Below are 16,978 nucleotides of genomic sequence, written 5' to 3'. Positions count from 1 at the left end.
TTATAGACCTCTCTCATATCACCCCTAATATCACCTCTTCTCCGAGCTGAAGGGCCCTAGCTGTTTTAGCCTCTTCCCATAGGGAAGCCATCCCATCTCTATTATCATTTTTTGTTGTCCTACCCTGTACCTTTTCTAATTCCACTACAGTGTTCCCACGCAAATTTGTGGTCGGCGGTTCGCGGTCCCGGTCATTCACGGTATTTTCCAACCACGAATGACTGGGCATGAGAGGGCAGCTGGAGAGGGCAGCCGGAGCGGCGGCAAGTGAAGGAAATCACTCGCGGTATGCTCCGATCGCCTCTTCCTGTACTAAAGTCGGGCCTTACCAATCAGGAGCTGCATGTCAAAGCAAACAGAGAGTGATTTCCTTCACTCGCCGGCACTCCAGCTGCCCTCTCTTGCCTCTCCAGCTGCCCTCTCCTGTCTCCCCTGCCTAAAAAACGTATTTGCGGTTTTTCAAAATTTGCGGGGGTTCCTGGAATGGGACCCCCACGAATTCCGGGGGAGTACTGTATTTGTTTTTTGAGATATGGGGACCTGAATTGCACACAGTATTCAAGGTTCGGCCATACCATAGAGTAATTCAAGTGATACAAGAACATTTTCATCTTTTTTCTATTCCTTTCCTGATAATTCCTAATTCTCTTATTTGCTTTCTTAGCCTCCACTGCAGCACATGGAGCTGAGGGTTTCAACATATCCTAAACCAGGTGTATCCAACCTGTGGCCCGAGGGACGCATGCGGCCCAGTGAAGTATTTTGTGCGGCCCCGGTCAAGGGCGATGAAGTGTTTTCCTCTGCTGCCCCCGGATGTTTACCATCTTGCCGGCTCCCTCCTCTGTCTTGCTGCAGTGTTTGCATGTTTGTGTGGCCCCAGAAACATTTTTTTCAGCCAATGCAGCCCAGCGAAGCCAAAAGGTTGGACACCTAGATCCTTTTCCTGGGCAGTGACTCCTAACACAGAACCCAGAATCACATAGCTATAGTTCGGGTTCCTCTTTCCCATATTCATCACTTTACACTTGCTCACATTAAACGTCATCTGTCATTTTGATGCCCAGTCTTCAAGTGCCACAAGGTCCTCTTCCAATTTTTCACAATCTTCTTGCGATTTATCAACTTTGAACAACTGTGTTATCAGCAAGTTTAATTGTCTCACTAGTTATTCCCATCTCTAGATCTTATAACAGGGCTTCAATATGAGAAGTCAAAAAAGGTGCCAATTTAAGTCTATTTTCTAAAGGCAACATCAGCGCCTTTGTGGCCACCGGAACAAGCTCCATTAATGGCAACATTTATAGCTGCTCCAAAGCAGGTATTAATGTTTATGTACGAGTATTGTGTATGCTCTGTCCAAACTAAGACCAAGGAACACCATCACACATTTTCAGTAAGTATATGTGCTGAAAATGTGGCACCGATTATATGTATGTACCAAGGCCAATTTCATAAAAGGCCTTGAAAACAGCTTGGCAAAAGGTAACAGAGCGAGGTCATACCTTTGCAGACTCATCAGTGCAAAGGTTGTAGAGATGACTAGGAAGTACTGCAGTGAGATAAAAGACCCAAGCTTAGATGAGAGGAAAAGTGAGGGGGGTCATAGGAGAAAGACCACTAGAACAAAGCTTATACAGGTAAGCAGGAGTGGCTGCAGTATGTATGAAACTACATTACCCACAATGCCTTGCTCACACACTAACTGCAGCATAAAGTCCTGTGGAGAGAAGGAATATATTAAACACACCTTAAACTAGTGGAAGGCTATGGAGGGCAGAACAAGGACTGCGCAATGACCCAGATCTAACCAAGTCATGGTGAATCCTTTTCTAATTAAGACTGCAATTTTAAAAGGAATTTTTATGAGGCATTTTGCTCTGTTTTCAGCAATATAATACTCGTAAATACACCTGGTACATCTTTCTACTCTAGCACCGTTGTACTTAGCATTGCTGAATTCACAGTCAGCACTTAAAAGAAAAAAAAAATTACACTCTGTGCCACCTTTAACGAACCAGCTGACAAAAGAACACACATTAACCTTGCAGATCGATTTTGGAATAGCTATTTTTGTCAGGCTTACTTAGAGACCTATTCTTCCAGTTTCATGGTTATTTATTTTTAATGGAACAGGGTCTACAGCAGGGGTAGGGAACTCCCGTCCTCGAGAGCCGTATTCCATTCGGGTTTTCAGGATTTCCCCAATGGATATGCATTGATAGCAGTGCATGCAAATAGATCTCATGCATATTCATTGGGGAAATCCTGAAAACCTGACTGGAATACGGCTCTCGAGGACCGGAGTTCCCTACCCCTGGTCTACAGCATTCATAATGCAAAGCTTGCAATCCCAAAAACACCGAGCGCAAATGTAGTATTAAACCATTTCTATCTCAGTGCTTCTGTATGGACTACTGGGTTTTGTCATTACACTAGACATAAGGCCTCTGCTTCCATTATTCTCTGCACAAAGAGTGGTCCAAGTTGACAATTCTGTTAGCCAGGTATGGTTCTTCTCCTTTCTGCATCCTGTCCTTGTTTGCATGTGCTTACCAATTACCATAATAACTTTCCTTTTATCCAATATAAAAATTTACAGACAGGCAATTTTGATGTTTGGTATAGACCATCTGCACTCATCCAGTCTCTTTTCAGTATACAGGCTTTTAACAAGCGCACATGAAACATGCCTGTTGCCCCCATAAACTCAAAAGAAGCGTGATTTTACTACCCACCACTTATAAAATATATAGATACACTTTTTTTTTCTTCATTAGCCACAGTCAAAACACAAGTGCTGGCACTGTAACGGCACCCCCGGACCAGTCGCTGCTTTTGGTCGCCAAAAGCCGACGCCGCACTTCGAAAATGCCTCGGCGACTTTTAAGAATCCACCGGAGGGCTCGTTTCAAGGTTAAAGAGCCCATTTGCGTGCCATTGTCGGAGACTGCTAGAAACCTTTCTAAAGACAGAGATAATCCGTTTTGATAATCCGCCGCTAAAAGGCTAAACCTCCGGAAAACGGCTTAGCAACCGCGTTAAAGTTTTGAGAATCTTGCTCCTTCTCAGTTAAAAAGAGATGAGGACAGTGTTGGTTAAATTTTACACTGGCCAATAAAGAGCTGTCACATCCTGCCAAGAAAACCAGCATCTTCCTAGTAAATGATTGCAGTGTTCATTTATACCAGGATTCTTAAATATTCTGCTGTAATCCACCTTGAATATATAATTCTATGATCCAAAGGCAAAACAAGAGACAATGTAAATAGCCTTGTAAATAAGACCAAATATATATTCAAACAATGCAAGACAAAAATAATAAAAATAAATAAAAATAAACTCTCCTATGAAAACATGACTTGTACAAAGGTATCCTGGCAATCAATGTAAGCAGGTAATTATTAATGGCCTAACATCTGCAATCAGCCTTGTGTTTTTCCCCTCCTGGAATTCTAATGGTCCTTTCTGCACTGTGATATAAAATTAGTAGTTGTCATGGTAACAACCAAGGAAAAAAAAAAAACCACCACCATTGTGCTGGAATTCAATGTCATCCGTCTTGCCTGAAGGTTACAATTACAAGGCACTGGGCTTTGACTCTCTCCACCGGAGTTGTTTTGGTCTGTGAAATGTGGCAGAACTCCTTAGAGGTTGGGGTTTTTTTTTCCCCTCCTATACCTAAAGTCTAACTGGTAATGGTAAAGGATGAACTGCCTGGCCGCAGTCTATCGCTTGCTGTTATCGAACTGAATTTCCCTCCCGTCACACAGCTTCCTGCCCCACTGCCTGCTTTTGTCGTGCACTTCTCGGTGACAGGGCCAGGATCTTTCTCTAAGCTTGCCTATCAAAGCACACCGATCCCTGCTTTCAGATCTAATCATATGATGAGGCTTCTAAGATTTAAAACAAACCGGAGAAAATATTTCTTCGCTCAGTATGTAATTAAATTCTGGAATTTGTTGCAAGAGAATGCGGTGAAAGCAGCGTGTGGAAACTTGTTTATGTACTGATTACTCCTGGCGGAATTCTGCGCAAAAAAAAAAAAAAAATCAAAATTCTGCACAGAAAATTAGCCAAATCTGTAAAATTCTACAGAGCTTAACAGAAGACAAAGGGCTTTCGTTTAAAAATTTAGTTTCAAAGATCTTAAGATGATTCAATACTGTGTATAGTAGTAAATGATTCATACGTCTTTTTTTTTTTTTTTAATAAATCTTTACTCATTTTTAAAAATCAGCATAGAGTACAACAGGTTAACAAACAATTCATACAATAAACAGCACTCATTACCATCAAATGACATCATAAGTACATAACACCCCCTCCCGCACCCTCCCACCCACCCTTCCGGCATTTATTAAGGGAGAAATAGGGTGGTAGGAAGGATAAGCAAAACTTGTACCCCCAGCACCAATTCATGACAGTTGCTTCCATATATACTGTACTTCCTAAATGTTTTCTTTTTCTTTTTTAAAATCTTTATTAATTTTCAAATATTAACAGTGCATTGCAAAAATTTTAAACATAAACTTCCTAAATGTTTTAATGTATGCACCAGGACTCTAGCATTATATAAATCGATTTCCTCTTGTTTAACTGATTTATTATTATTTTTTTTTTTACAAATATGCTTTGCAATTTATGAACTCTGGAACAGTGAGCTGTTATTTGCCCATGCCATAGTAATTTTCATTTCAAAGAACTTTGCGTCATTGCCAAAACAGCAGCCCTGTAAAGATGTCAAACAAAAGCCTGCAGTTCAAGGTCATATGAGTTCACATCAACTCTGGTGACATCACTGCTTCACCTATAGACTAGTAATTTTTTGTACTAACAGGCCAAGAAAATCTTCCATAACTTGGATACTCATATGTCTGACAAATAACACAGGTGTCACATCTGTTTCTTTGGGCTTTCTTTTGGCTCCAATGCAAAATTGTTACATGGCTTTGATTTTTTTTTTTTTTTTTTTACCTCATTTCAAACTAATTTGGAAGACCACGGGATTCTTTTTCCGGTGACTCTTTGACTGTCAACGCGGCAATCCAAGTACTCCTCTTTAGTGAATTCACACATCACCGGAGTTTTTAATTTCTTTCCTGTGTGAATAACAATTTTGTTACCTCCGCTTGAAAGTATGCGAGTTTGTTTCTCACACCGTATGTAATTGAAAACATGTAAAAATAAAAAAAAAACAGCAACAATATCAGGAGTTACACAAAACCACTCAAGTGATTTTGCCCGCATCTCAATGTGTCACTGGATAGAAATGAAGGCATGAGATTGGGAGAACGGTATAGAAAATTGAATGAATGAATAAAAAAAATAAATATATTGCTTAATGAATTCCTTATTAAAAAAAAAAAAATTAGGTTTTTCATCTAGGGCACTTTCACATTTTTACCGTACAAAATCTTCAGCTAACCTTCACTATTAAATTAGCCGTGTAGTATGTTTGTATACTTTATGGCACTTTGTATTAGTTGGGCCTCACCAATCAGGAGTTGCTTTGACACACAGCTCCTGATTGGAAAGGCCCAACTTTAGTACAGGAAGAGGCAGGCGGTCGGAGCATACAGCAAGTGATTTCCTTCACTCGCCACCGCTCCGGCTGACCTTTCCTGCATGGCCATTTGTAGTCGGAAAATAACACGAATGACCAGGACCACGAACCGCTGACCGCAAATTCGCGAGGGAGCACTGTACAATGAAATCTTCCACTCAATGTGCAGCGGCGGCCAAAAAAGCAAATAGGATGCTGGAGTATTGCGTTCAATTCTTGTCTCCGTATCTCAAGAAAGTTATAGTGGCGCTAGAAAAGGTTCAAAGAAGAGCGACCAAGATGGTAAAGGGGATGGAACTCCTCTCGTATGAGGAAAGACTACAACGGTTAGGGCTCTTCAGCTTGGAAAATAGACGGCTGAGGGGAGATAGGATTGAAGTCTACAAAATCCTGAGTGGAGTAGAATGGGTACAAGTGGATCAATTTTTCACTCCGTCAAAAATGACAAAGACTAGGGAACACGCGATGAAGTTAAAGGGAAATACTTTTAAAACCAATAGGAGGAAATTTTCTTTCACTCAGAGATAAGTTAAGCTCTGGAACGCGTTGCCAGAGGATGTGGTAAGAGCAGATAGCGTAGCTGGTTTTAAGAAAGGTTTGGACAAGTTCCTGGAGGAAAAGTCCATAGTCTGTTATTGAGAAAGACAAGGGGAAGCCACTGCTTGCCCTGGATCGGTAGCATGGAATGTTGCTACACCTTGGGTTTTGGCCAGATACTAGTGACTTGGATTGGCCACCGTGAGAATGGGCTACTGGGCTTGATGGACCATTGGTCTGACCCAGTAAGGCTATTCTTATGTTCTTACCAGTGAGGTTTGCAAAATCAATGGTGGTTTGATTATTATCTGCCACTATGTTTTCCTAGCAGTAGTGAAATAGGTTTTTTTGCCAATTATTTTGTCTTTTGTTATTACCTTATTGGCATTTTCTAAGGTTTTTTGTTTTTTTTTAGCCTATTTGATTATCTACCATTATCTGTGCATCAATAAACTCAGTTATCCTATTCAGTCTACTATGATGGTATTGGGTGTAAATTGGACCAGAGCCTAACCATGAAAGATTAATAATAGGAAGGAACCGTATATGCTGGGAGGAGAGAAGCTGATATGCACGGACGGAGAGAGGGACCTTGGGGTGATAGTGTCCGAAGATCTAAAGGCGAAAAAACAGTGTGATAAGGCAGTGGCTGCTGCCAGAAGGATTCTGGGCTGTATAAAGAGAGGCGTAGTCAGTAGAAGGAAGAAGGTGTTGATGCCCCTGTACAGGTCATTGGTGAGGCCCCACTTGGAGTATTGTGTTCAATTTTGGAGACCGTATCTGGCGAAAGACATAAGAAGACTTGAGGCGGTCCAGAGGAGGGCGACGAAAATGATAGGAGGCTTGCGCCAGAAGACGTATGAGGAGAGACTGGAAGACCTGAATATGTATACCCTAGAGGAAAGGAGAGACAGGGGAGATATGATTCAGACGTTCAAATACTTAAAGGGTATTAACGTAGAACAAAATCTTTTCCAGAGAAAGGAAAATGGTAAAACCAGAGGACATAATTTGAGGTTGAGGGGTGGTAGATTCAGGGGCAATGTTAGGAAATTCTACTTTACGGAGAGGGTGGTGGATGCCTGGAATGCGCTCCCGAGAGGTGGTGGAGAGTAAAACTGTGACTGAGTTCAAAGAAGCGTGGGATGAACACAGAAGATTTAGAATCAGAAAATAATATTAAATATTGAACTAGGCCAGTTACTGGGCAGACTTGCACGGTCTGTGTCTGTATATGGTCGTTTGGTGGAGGATGGGCTGGGGAGGGATTCAATGGCTGGGAGGGTGTAGATGGGCTGGAGTAAGTCTTAACAGAGATTTTGGCAGTTGGAACTCAAGCACAGTACTGGGTAAAGCTTTGGATTCTCGCCCAGAAATAGCTAAGAAGAAAAAAAAAAAAAAAAAAAAAAATTTAAATTGAATCAGGTTGGGCAGACTGGATGGACCATTCGGGTCTTTATCTGCCGTCATCTACTATGTTACTATGTTACTATGTTACCAGGTGAACGCTTTGGTTAGAAAGGGTTTTTTCACTCTCTGGAAGGTTCGGTCCATTAGAGCATATTTTGATGCTTCATCATTTAGAATTCTGGTATAATCCCTTATACTAAGCCAATTTGACTATTACAATATAGCCTATCTGGCAATTTCCCAGAAGAATATGCGGAGATTACAACTGGTACAAAATGTGGCAGTCAGGCAAATTTTTGGGTTGAAGAAGTTCGATCATGTAACACCTTCCTACCGACTTCTTCATTGGCTACCGATGGAGGCATGTGTGAAGTTCAAGTTTGGATGTTTTTGCTTTAAGGTACTATTTGGATTAGCCCCTAAATATAACTGACCTTTTCTCTTTCACAACCAACAGACATAAGAGAAGCTCACACTTGAATTTCGTTTCTACACCGGTTAGTGGATGTAAATTTAAAAGACATCATCAATATCTTTTCTCACATCAGGCAGCATTATGGGGTAAAGACCTTGAACAACTGCTTACGCCTACTACTTATGGGGAATTTAGGAAACACCTAAAAACATGTCTGTTCCTGAAGTATTTAGGCAACTGACCTGTATAATCTTAGTCCACAATAACTGATCTCTAGAGCTATTTATCACTAGCTATTAACTTTGTGGCAGTCAGGCAAATTTTTGGGTTGAAGAAGTTCGATCATGTAACACCTTCCTACCGACTTCTTCATTGGCTACCGATGGAGGCATGTGTGAAGTTCAAGTTTGGATGTTTTTGCTTTAAGGTACTATTTGGATTAGCCCCTAAATATAACTGACCTTTTCTCTTTCACAACCAACAGACATAAGAGAAGCTCACACTTGAATTTCGTTTCTACACCGGTTAGTGGATGTAAATTTAAAAGACATCATCAATATCTTTTCTCACATCAGGCAGCATTATGGGGTAAAGACCTTGAACAACTGCTTACGCCTACTACTTATGGGGAATTTAGGAAACACCTAAAAACATGTCTGTTCCTGAAGTATTTAGGCAACTGACCTGTATAATCTTAGTCCACAATAACTGATCTCTAGAGCTATTTATCACTAGCTATTAACTTTGTTAATTCTACTCAATCTGTAGCATCTTTTAATCATTGTAAACCGCATAGAACTTCACGGTCCTGCGGTATATAAACTGTTATTATTGTTATTATATAATAAAATCATCCACTGATTCATACTCATAGAATAATTCAATTATTCACGAATTCAATTCAAATTCCACTGCCTATTATTCAAAGCGTTACACGGCTCTTCCCCCTCCTACCTAAACAACCGCTTAAGCCAGATCTCCACCTCAAGACACAGAAGAACCCCGAACCCTTTTGCCTTCCCCCCACTCAAAGGCACACAGCGCAAGAAAATGTTTGACAACCTTCTGGCAACACAAGCAGCAAAACTCAACCATTCCATCTCCAACCGGCTGACAACAACGGACGACCTCAAAACATTCCGAAAAGAAATCAAAACCCTGCTTTTCAAAAAATTCATCCAAATATCTTAACCCCTCTTCACCTACCTCCAGATAATTCTCCCCCAAATAACCCCCCCCCAAAAAAAACACCTTCCAAGAAAACAGACCCCTAAAATAAATTTGTTATCTTACCCACTCTAACTGTATTCTATTTGTTTATATCACACAGTTCGGCACTGTCAGTTTACTATCCAACCCGTAAGTTCCCCTAAGATTCTATCAAGCTATCTCTCCTCTGTTAAAAAAAAAAAAAAAAATATTGTATCTTCACTGGAAAATGTCCAGTCAAATCTTTTGTAATCCGCCTTGAACTGCAAGGTATAGGCGGAATAGAAATCCGTCATGTAATGTAATGTAATAATATCTGCTAGACTAATAATTGAATGTAAAAATCTGAGTGCAGGTTCTTATAAAACAAAATTGTTGCCTTGAATATCTCAGCCATAATATGCGGCACCACTGAACTAATCTACAGACCATGAGTGTGTGTAAAAAAAAAATTAAAAAAAAAAAAGCCCCCCACACACAAAAAAAAGACTCAAATCGCCATCAGCTTCCTTGGCAAAAATATCTGGAGTCTGACAGTCAAATAATCCACAAATTTAGAGGAAACAAAAGGACAGTAACTGGACTTTATTAACCTGACTTGCTACTGACATTTTACTTTTTGCAACTATGCTGTTGATGCCTGCGTTTACTTTGTTTTCTCATTTCTGGCTTCAGTGAAGGAAAGCTGTTCGTTGGCAGATATACATATATTTTTTTTAATGCAGAATGAAGAGTGGCGCTGGCGGTATGGGGGACTGAAGTCTTGTGTGGGAGTTCACTTGTGGGTGGTCTTGCGTGGGAGTTGATATCTGGCTGCTTGTATGCGTGCACAGAGCAGGAAGGGGGTGGACTTTATCATTTCTTCCCATAGTGTTTGGTATTCATTGGTTGTAAGTCATGTTTGTTATCTCAGGCAGAAGAAAAGCAATCTATGGGGTCCTTTGCTTCTGAGTAGAGAATGACACGGTGACAAAATTCATCACCTTTCCCGTCCCCGCGGTTATCCGCGGGGACGGGAATGGTGATGTCATTCTCTACTTCTGAGGACTTTGGGCCATCTACGACAGTATTGAGCGGGTGTGCTTAAAGCATCCCCTAGAGCAGTGTCTCTCAAACTTTCTCGAGCCAGGGCACACTAAAGGTAGTGGCCACGCATCAAGGCACCCAGAAGTGCATGGATGTCGCTGTGATGACATTGCACGCATGTGTGACATCATCACGTTGACATCCATGCATGCGCAGAGACCCTCCAGACAGGCCCTGAAATGCCAGGAGGGTGTGCCGGCAGGGAAGTCTAATAAATATCAACTGAGTACCCCAACCACAGATCTCCCAAACTCCACCCTAAACCCACCCAAGCTCTGCCCTAACCCCCTTTACTAATTGTAATGCAATTTTTTCCATTCATTTTTCATACACACACAATATACACAGCAGCTATAAAGTCTCAAAAATGACGCATTTCAATCACTATATTGAAAATAAAATCATTTTCCTTACCTTTGTTGTCTGGTGACTTTATTTTCCTATGCTTTTAACCATGTTTCCTGGACCTTCTTATCCATTGACTTTTTCTCCCTGTCTTCACTTTCTGCCTTGCATCCATCTTTGGCATGAACTTAACATTCAATTTTTTTTGCTTTCTTCTCAAAATCTACTTTTCCATATCTTCCCTTCCCATCACCAGGGAATTCTTGTGGGATAGGAGTCCTGATCCAGTTTTCTATTCCATCCGCATTAGCTGATCTCTACAAAGGGTTTCCTGTTGCGCAAATCTTCTCTCTTCCAAGTAGCACATAGTGCAGTCACAGCGAACTTTGATCCTAGGGAACTGGGTTCAATTCTCACTGCATCTCTTTGTGACTCTGAACAAGTCACTTGCCCCAGGTGCAGAAAAAAACAAATTATGAGCCCATTAGGGACAGAGAAAATACCTTCATATAATGTGTACGGTGCTGCGTACATCTAGTAGCACTATAGAAATTATTATTAGTACACTTCTTCCTCCCTATTCACGGTTTCGATGTTCATGGCTTTGATTATACACGTTTTTTCACCAGGCCCCCCCTGAGAATCGCTCATTGGCATCGAAAAAAAAAACGGCCCCGGGACTTGAAGGGAGGCTATCAGAGGTGGCGGGGGGTGATTGGAGGTGGAGGGAGGTGACTGGAGGCAGCGGGGGGCGATCGGAGGCGGAGGGAGGCGATCGGAGGCGGAGGGAGGTGATCGGAGGTGGCGGGGGGGCAATTGGAGGTGGACAGAGGCGATCGGAGGCGGCAGGGGGGCGATTGGAGGCAGAGGGAGGCGATCGGAGGCGGGGGGTAATCGGAGCATGGACTTACCTGGTGGTCTAGCGGTGACGTGGGGCAGGAGCGATCTTCCTGCACTCCTGTCCTGTGCAGACCCCATGCTGTGAGTTCCCATGGTCTCACGAGACTACAATAGAGAGTTCCTGTTGTAGTCTCATGAGACCACGGGAACTCAGCAGCAAGGCTCTGCACAGGGCAGGAGTGTAGGAAGATTGCCCCTGCCCCGCGTCACCACTAGACCACCAGGTAAGGTCCGGGGGTGGGTCAGGGCCAGCCAAAAGTTATTCGCGGGACGGCTCTGCCCCAACTCCCGTGAATAGGGAGGGAGAAGTGTAGTAGCAATAGTAATAGGCAAATCCAAATGTTTCTTCCTCAGGACCTAGTTATATTGATCTCTCCTCTGCTGACTGGCTGGCACGCACTGCAGACTGATTGGCTTGGCTCTGAGGAGAGTAGCAGCACTGCGTGCATCTGTTAGCTCTATAGAAATAATTAATAGTAGTAGTAGTAGCAGCATTGACTATCTCTGAGTAGCCTTTGCGCTCTAACACTGTGAACTCAAGAGCCATGCCATTAGACCAAGTGATCCAGATATTCTATAAATATTGGTCCCTAGGAAAGAAGATTGGGCTGAACCTGCAGTCCGAGACCTTAGTCCCTCTGAAGAGGCACTCCATTCAAATAACATGGCCTGTACAGTCAATCCAGAGCCACGAGGTGGGTAGTTTGCTATTCTGTGGAGTATCCATCCTATTACGGGCCATGGAGGAAACACATACAAGAGCTCGCTCTTTGGAAACGGCTGGACTAAGGTTTCCAAGGCCTTCACTTCCAGGCTTGGATCTTCAACTGAAGAAACGGTTTGCCTTCTTGTTTCTTGCCACAGCCATCAGATTAAAAGTTGGTTTTCCCCATTGAAGAACAATGGATTGGAATGCTGCTGCAAATAACACCCATTCTCCGAGGTCTAAAGTCTGCCTGCTGAGGTAATCAGCCTGGACATCGTTCACTCCTGCTACATGACCACGGATATCACCTGTAGGTGTATCTATGCCCACTAGAACAATAAGTGGACTTCCTGGCTCAGCTGCAAACTCTTGGTGCCTCCTTGGAGATTAACATATGCCACCACTGTAGCATTGTCCAAGAAGACTCGGACGACCTGTCCTTCTCCAGCTTCTGTCATGCCAGCTGAATGGCCTTAAGCTCCATGACATGTGTGATATCTAGGCTGGGTCTCTAATCTTCAAAGCCTACCTTGGGCACTATGAAATATATGGAGTATCTGCTCGAGCCTGATTCTTTGGCCTGAATTTCTACAAGTCTCTATACTGTTGCTAAGATTCTGCATGCCCCACCGGGGAGTCCACAAACCAGACTGTTAAGAAACGGGCGAACTCAAGCTTGTACCCTCCACATATGCTAAAAGCCTTCAGCCCTGGCATAATAGTGCTTACTTGGAGTTGAAGTGGGACAAAACCAAGAGGCTTGGCTTCACTTAGGTCCTGTGAATCTCTGGAGTGATGTCCTGATAGGATTTCTGAGCAAAGTTTCCTCAAAAGCGCCTGAAATTACGAACATTAGATTGCCCCGAACCTCTAGAGGCTCGCAGTCTACTGTCAGGCAGCGATTTGGGCCGCTGATTTGCCACACTAGCCATCAGATCATCCAGATCCTAAATGGAATCTGACTCAGGATAGTCTTGGAGGTGGACTCTCCCACCCATTGCCTGATCCAGAGCATTCTGTGAGCTGAAATGGAATAAGCCGAGATTTTGCTCATGACTTTGATGATGTTGTAGACAGCATCAGCCACATAAGCCATCCCTGCAACCATAAGCTGGGCAAGGGCTTGCCCTCTGCCAGGGTGAGACCACACACCTTGGCATAAATCAATCAATCAAAACCATTCTGTTTGACAAATTCATCTCCTAAACAGAAGCCTCCAAATGATATATTCTCCCCCTCTCTACCTCGATGTAATTTGGCTGTTTTATTTTTACTGTTCCTTTACCTAATTCTCATGCAACCCTCTCTTCCTACATCCTGTATCTCGCTGATTGTCCAGCCTTCTTCGAATGTGAACTGCCTAGAAGTCTTTCAACTATGGCGGTGTAGAAGAATAAAGTTATTATTATGATTATTATAAGTGTGCGCTGCTGCTTTGATTCCTAAAGCCAAAGCTTCGAACTGCCATTTTAGGACCACATCCACTCTGTGTCCAGCTTATCCTTTAGTGTTAAAACATTTTTATTGAAATAAATGCCATACAAGAGATAACAAAAGAAAAGAAACAATCAACAGTAACACTCCTCCAATATCCCCAACCCCTCCCCCATCTACAAAACCCCCATGAAGGAGTCAGGGCCCACAAAACAATCCAAACCAACTACAAAACAGTGACCCGGGAATCTACACTCTGATAATCCCTGGGCACCAGAAACTGCACAGGCCCTCCCCCCCCTATGCCCATGCAAAGCACACAATACAAAAATAACCATCCTCCCCCAATATCCCCCCATCAACATCCACTGCAAAAGCAACAAAAAAATCCCCATATTCCATCCAGAGCTAAAGGCAAACCCAAAAAGCAATAGAAAATCACCGCTCATTCAAGAGCAGACTGCGTCCTTTGGGATGTAAAATCTGAATATAGGGATCCCAAAGCCGCAAATATCGTTGACTCCCTTCCCTGGAACTCTTCGCATCTTGGGCTTCCCAACAGGCCAACTGATGCACAACACCCCGCCAAAGCCAAACCCTGGAGGCTCAGAAGAAGTCCAATATTTCAAAATACCCTTCCGAGCCACCAAGGCTAGCTTCCAGCATAACAGTGTATGCACCCCACCCATCGTCCCATAAGCCCCAGTTAAATCCAGCACCAGCTGGTCCACTGTACCCGCCAGCGCCAAACCCAGCCCAGTACGCATAAAATGTAAAATCTCCTGCCAATATGGTTGTACAACAGGACACCACCAGAACATATGTCCAAAGGTCCCTTCCACCGACCCGCATTTAGTACCAGCTTATCTAATATAATAAAACGCTAGGCCGCGCATGCGCACTTCCTATGTGTGCGCCGGTTTTCCATGAGCTGTAGCGACACATAGGAAGTGCGCATGCGCGGCTTACGGTCTGTCTTGCTCCCTGTTGAAAGTTCGCCGCTAGCCAGGCGATCGCAGCCCCAGCGCAGTGCTTCTGCGGCCCCCGACAGCGACCGGATGCTAATTGCCAGCCCCGAAATTTCCCAGAGTCACATTTTCAGCCCTCCTGCCTCTGCCCAGAATAGCCCAGATGTGCAGCCAGCAGGAGCGGTGCTGCGATTGGTCCCTGCCGCCTCTGGCTTCCAAACCCCTCCTCCGGGTGGAGCGAAGAAGGATGCGGAGCGCGAGCGGTCTCTCTCTCCATCGGCGCGCGAGCTGCCGTTGAACGCAGCATGGGGCTCTCGAAGCCCTTTCGAATCAAGCCCACAAGCTGGAAGAGGTTTTCTGTGTCAGGCCGGCTCTAAAAATAGTTCAACCTGTCTTGCCTTCAACAGCTGTCTCCCCTCTCCTGCATAACGGTAGCGTCTGCCCCCTTAACCGTACCCCGCCCCCCGGCTCGCCCCCTCTTCCAGGGCGTTTCGCCTCCCCCCTGTCACTGCCATTGTTTCCGCATTTTCAGGGCCATTCGCTGAACGGACACATCAGAGAGGGCGGGGCAGGCAGGGTACTGGAAGATAATCAGCGTTTGAGGGGCCCGCCTTTATTTTTTCTTTTTCAGGTGAGCAGCAGCAGACTTGGGAGATGTTGAAAAAGGGGTTGATTTAGGGTTTCCACATTTGTGAAGACAAAAAAAGGGACCCGACCCTGCCCCCCAGCCTCCTACACATTGAGCCATATGCAGGGAGAAGGACTACTACTAGACAGGGGGAGCCTAGAAGGGGTGCTGCTGGACAGGGGGGAGAGACAGAAGAAAGACAGACAGTGGGCAGGAAGAGAGACAGAAAGAAAGACAGACAAACAGACGGGGCCAGTGAGAGAGACAGAAAGAAAGGGGGCACGGAGAAAGAAAGAAAGAAAGACAGACATATAGAAAGAAATGCCTAAGCATTTCTAGCACCCGTTAATGTAACGGGCTAAAAAACTAGTCCTTTAATAATACATCTCCCTCACTTGTCAGGGCCGTGAACTTGGTTACCTGAGCTACTAAGGAATCCATCTTAGGTTGAGCAAACACCTGTTGACACTCCTGTGCCGTAGGATACAGCCTGAAAACCTGGAATGGATTCCTTCTGCACGACTTGCATGGGGAAGTCCAGAATGACACACCTATTGCACTAGAATGTTTGTTAAGAGTACTGCTGAATCTTACTGCTCATGTGGCCAACAGGAAGATACTGAACTGGGGAGCTAGGGCTGACTGAGAGCCAAGTGTTAAAAGTGCCTGCATAAATTTCCAGAATTCTGCAAATATTCTTCTGTTCAATATGTTGTTTTTATGTACATTATTTTGATTTTTTTTATAACACATTTTCCTTGAATGTATACATATGCATAATGCCATCAATAAGAGAAGTACAGCAAGAGGCAGCTGGTAGACATTGAAGGGATTCTCTGCTGTGTTCAAGAGAACCCTTACTGTCCCCTGCCCCCCCCCCCCTTTTTTTTTTTTTTTTTAAGAGTGGTGCTCGTACAGAAGGGAACAATAGCATCCAGTATCTGAATTTTACTGAGTAGCTATAAATAGGGGAAGCTCATGGCATTACACTTCTCCCTCCGTATTCACTGTGATAGGGGATTAACAGACCCGCAAATAACTTTTTCATATGTTATTCGCTGTTTTCTATTAAAAACTATCGTGAATATGGTGAAACCGTGAATAACATGGTGGGAGACCTGGCCTGTTCCTGAAGGAGAGGCAAAACACGTTGAAGAAAGTGCTGGGAATCGGCAATTTTCTCTGTAAACGCTTGGAATCGGCGATTTCTCTATGCAAACTGATGTAATTGGGGGGAAGGAGCCAGCAAACTAAAAACTGCAAATAATCGAAACCACAATTGCTGAAACCGCGAATACTGAGGGAGAAGTGTATTTCCAACTTCCCTCCAAGTGTTTACATGTGTGTGTATACATCTGGACGTACTTGAAGAAATGCTCACATGGTAAGGTAATAGAAAATTTTTGCTCACATCAACTCAGTCCTTTGAAGGAACACTATTCTACATGATTATATTTTGGGGCTAGTAAGTAGAACAGTGGTAATGAATTATAGTATACTAGTGTTTAAGCCCATTACATTAACGAGTGCTAGAATAGATGTGTCTGTCTGTCTTTCTTTCTGTCTCTCTCCTTGGCCACTGTCTATCTTTCCTTTTTTCTTTCTGTCTCTCTCCTTGGCCACTGTCTATCTTTCTTTCTTTCTCTCTCTCTCCCTTCTTGACCGCAGTCTGTCTTTCTTTCTGTCTCTCTCTCTCTCTCTCTCCCTGGCCGCTGTCTGTCTTTCTTTCTTTCTGTCTCTTTCCTTGGCCGCTGTCTGTGTTTCTTTCTTTCTGTCT

The 16,978-nt window shown here is 43.6% G+C and overlaps 1 protein-coding gene across 8 annotated transcripts in view; it reads right to left on the bottom strand.

Annotated features, from left to right (window-relative positions):
* TSNARE1 (t-SNARE domain containing 1) overlaps window positions 1–16,978 on the bottom strand; it is an 843,012-nt gene that overhangs the window by 722,033 nt on the left and 104,001 nt on the right. The window contains exon 1 of one of the 8 annotated variants that reach the window (XM_033933060.1): window positions 4,975–5,100. The exons of the other annotated variants lie outside the window; for them this stretch is intronic. The gene's annotated coding sequence lies outside the window, so the exon portion shown is untranslated. Of the gene's footprint in view, window positions 1–4,974; window positions 5,101–16,978 lie in introns of those variants that run through there. 8 annotated transcript variants of the gene reach the window in all.

This window comes from Geotrypetes seraphini, chromosome 2 (assembly GCF_902459505.1).
Source record: "Geotrypetes seraphini chromosome 2, aGeoSer1.1, whole genome shotgun sequence".
NCBI classification, from domain to species: domain Eukaryota; kingdom Metazoa; phylum Chordata; class Amphibia; order Gymnophiona; family Dermophiidae; genus Geotrypetes; species Geotrypetes seraphini.
Note: the sequence above shows the minus strand (reverse complement) of the source record. Positions and strands in the feature narration are given on the sequence as shown.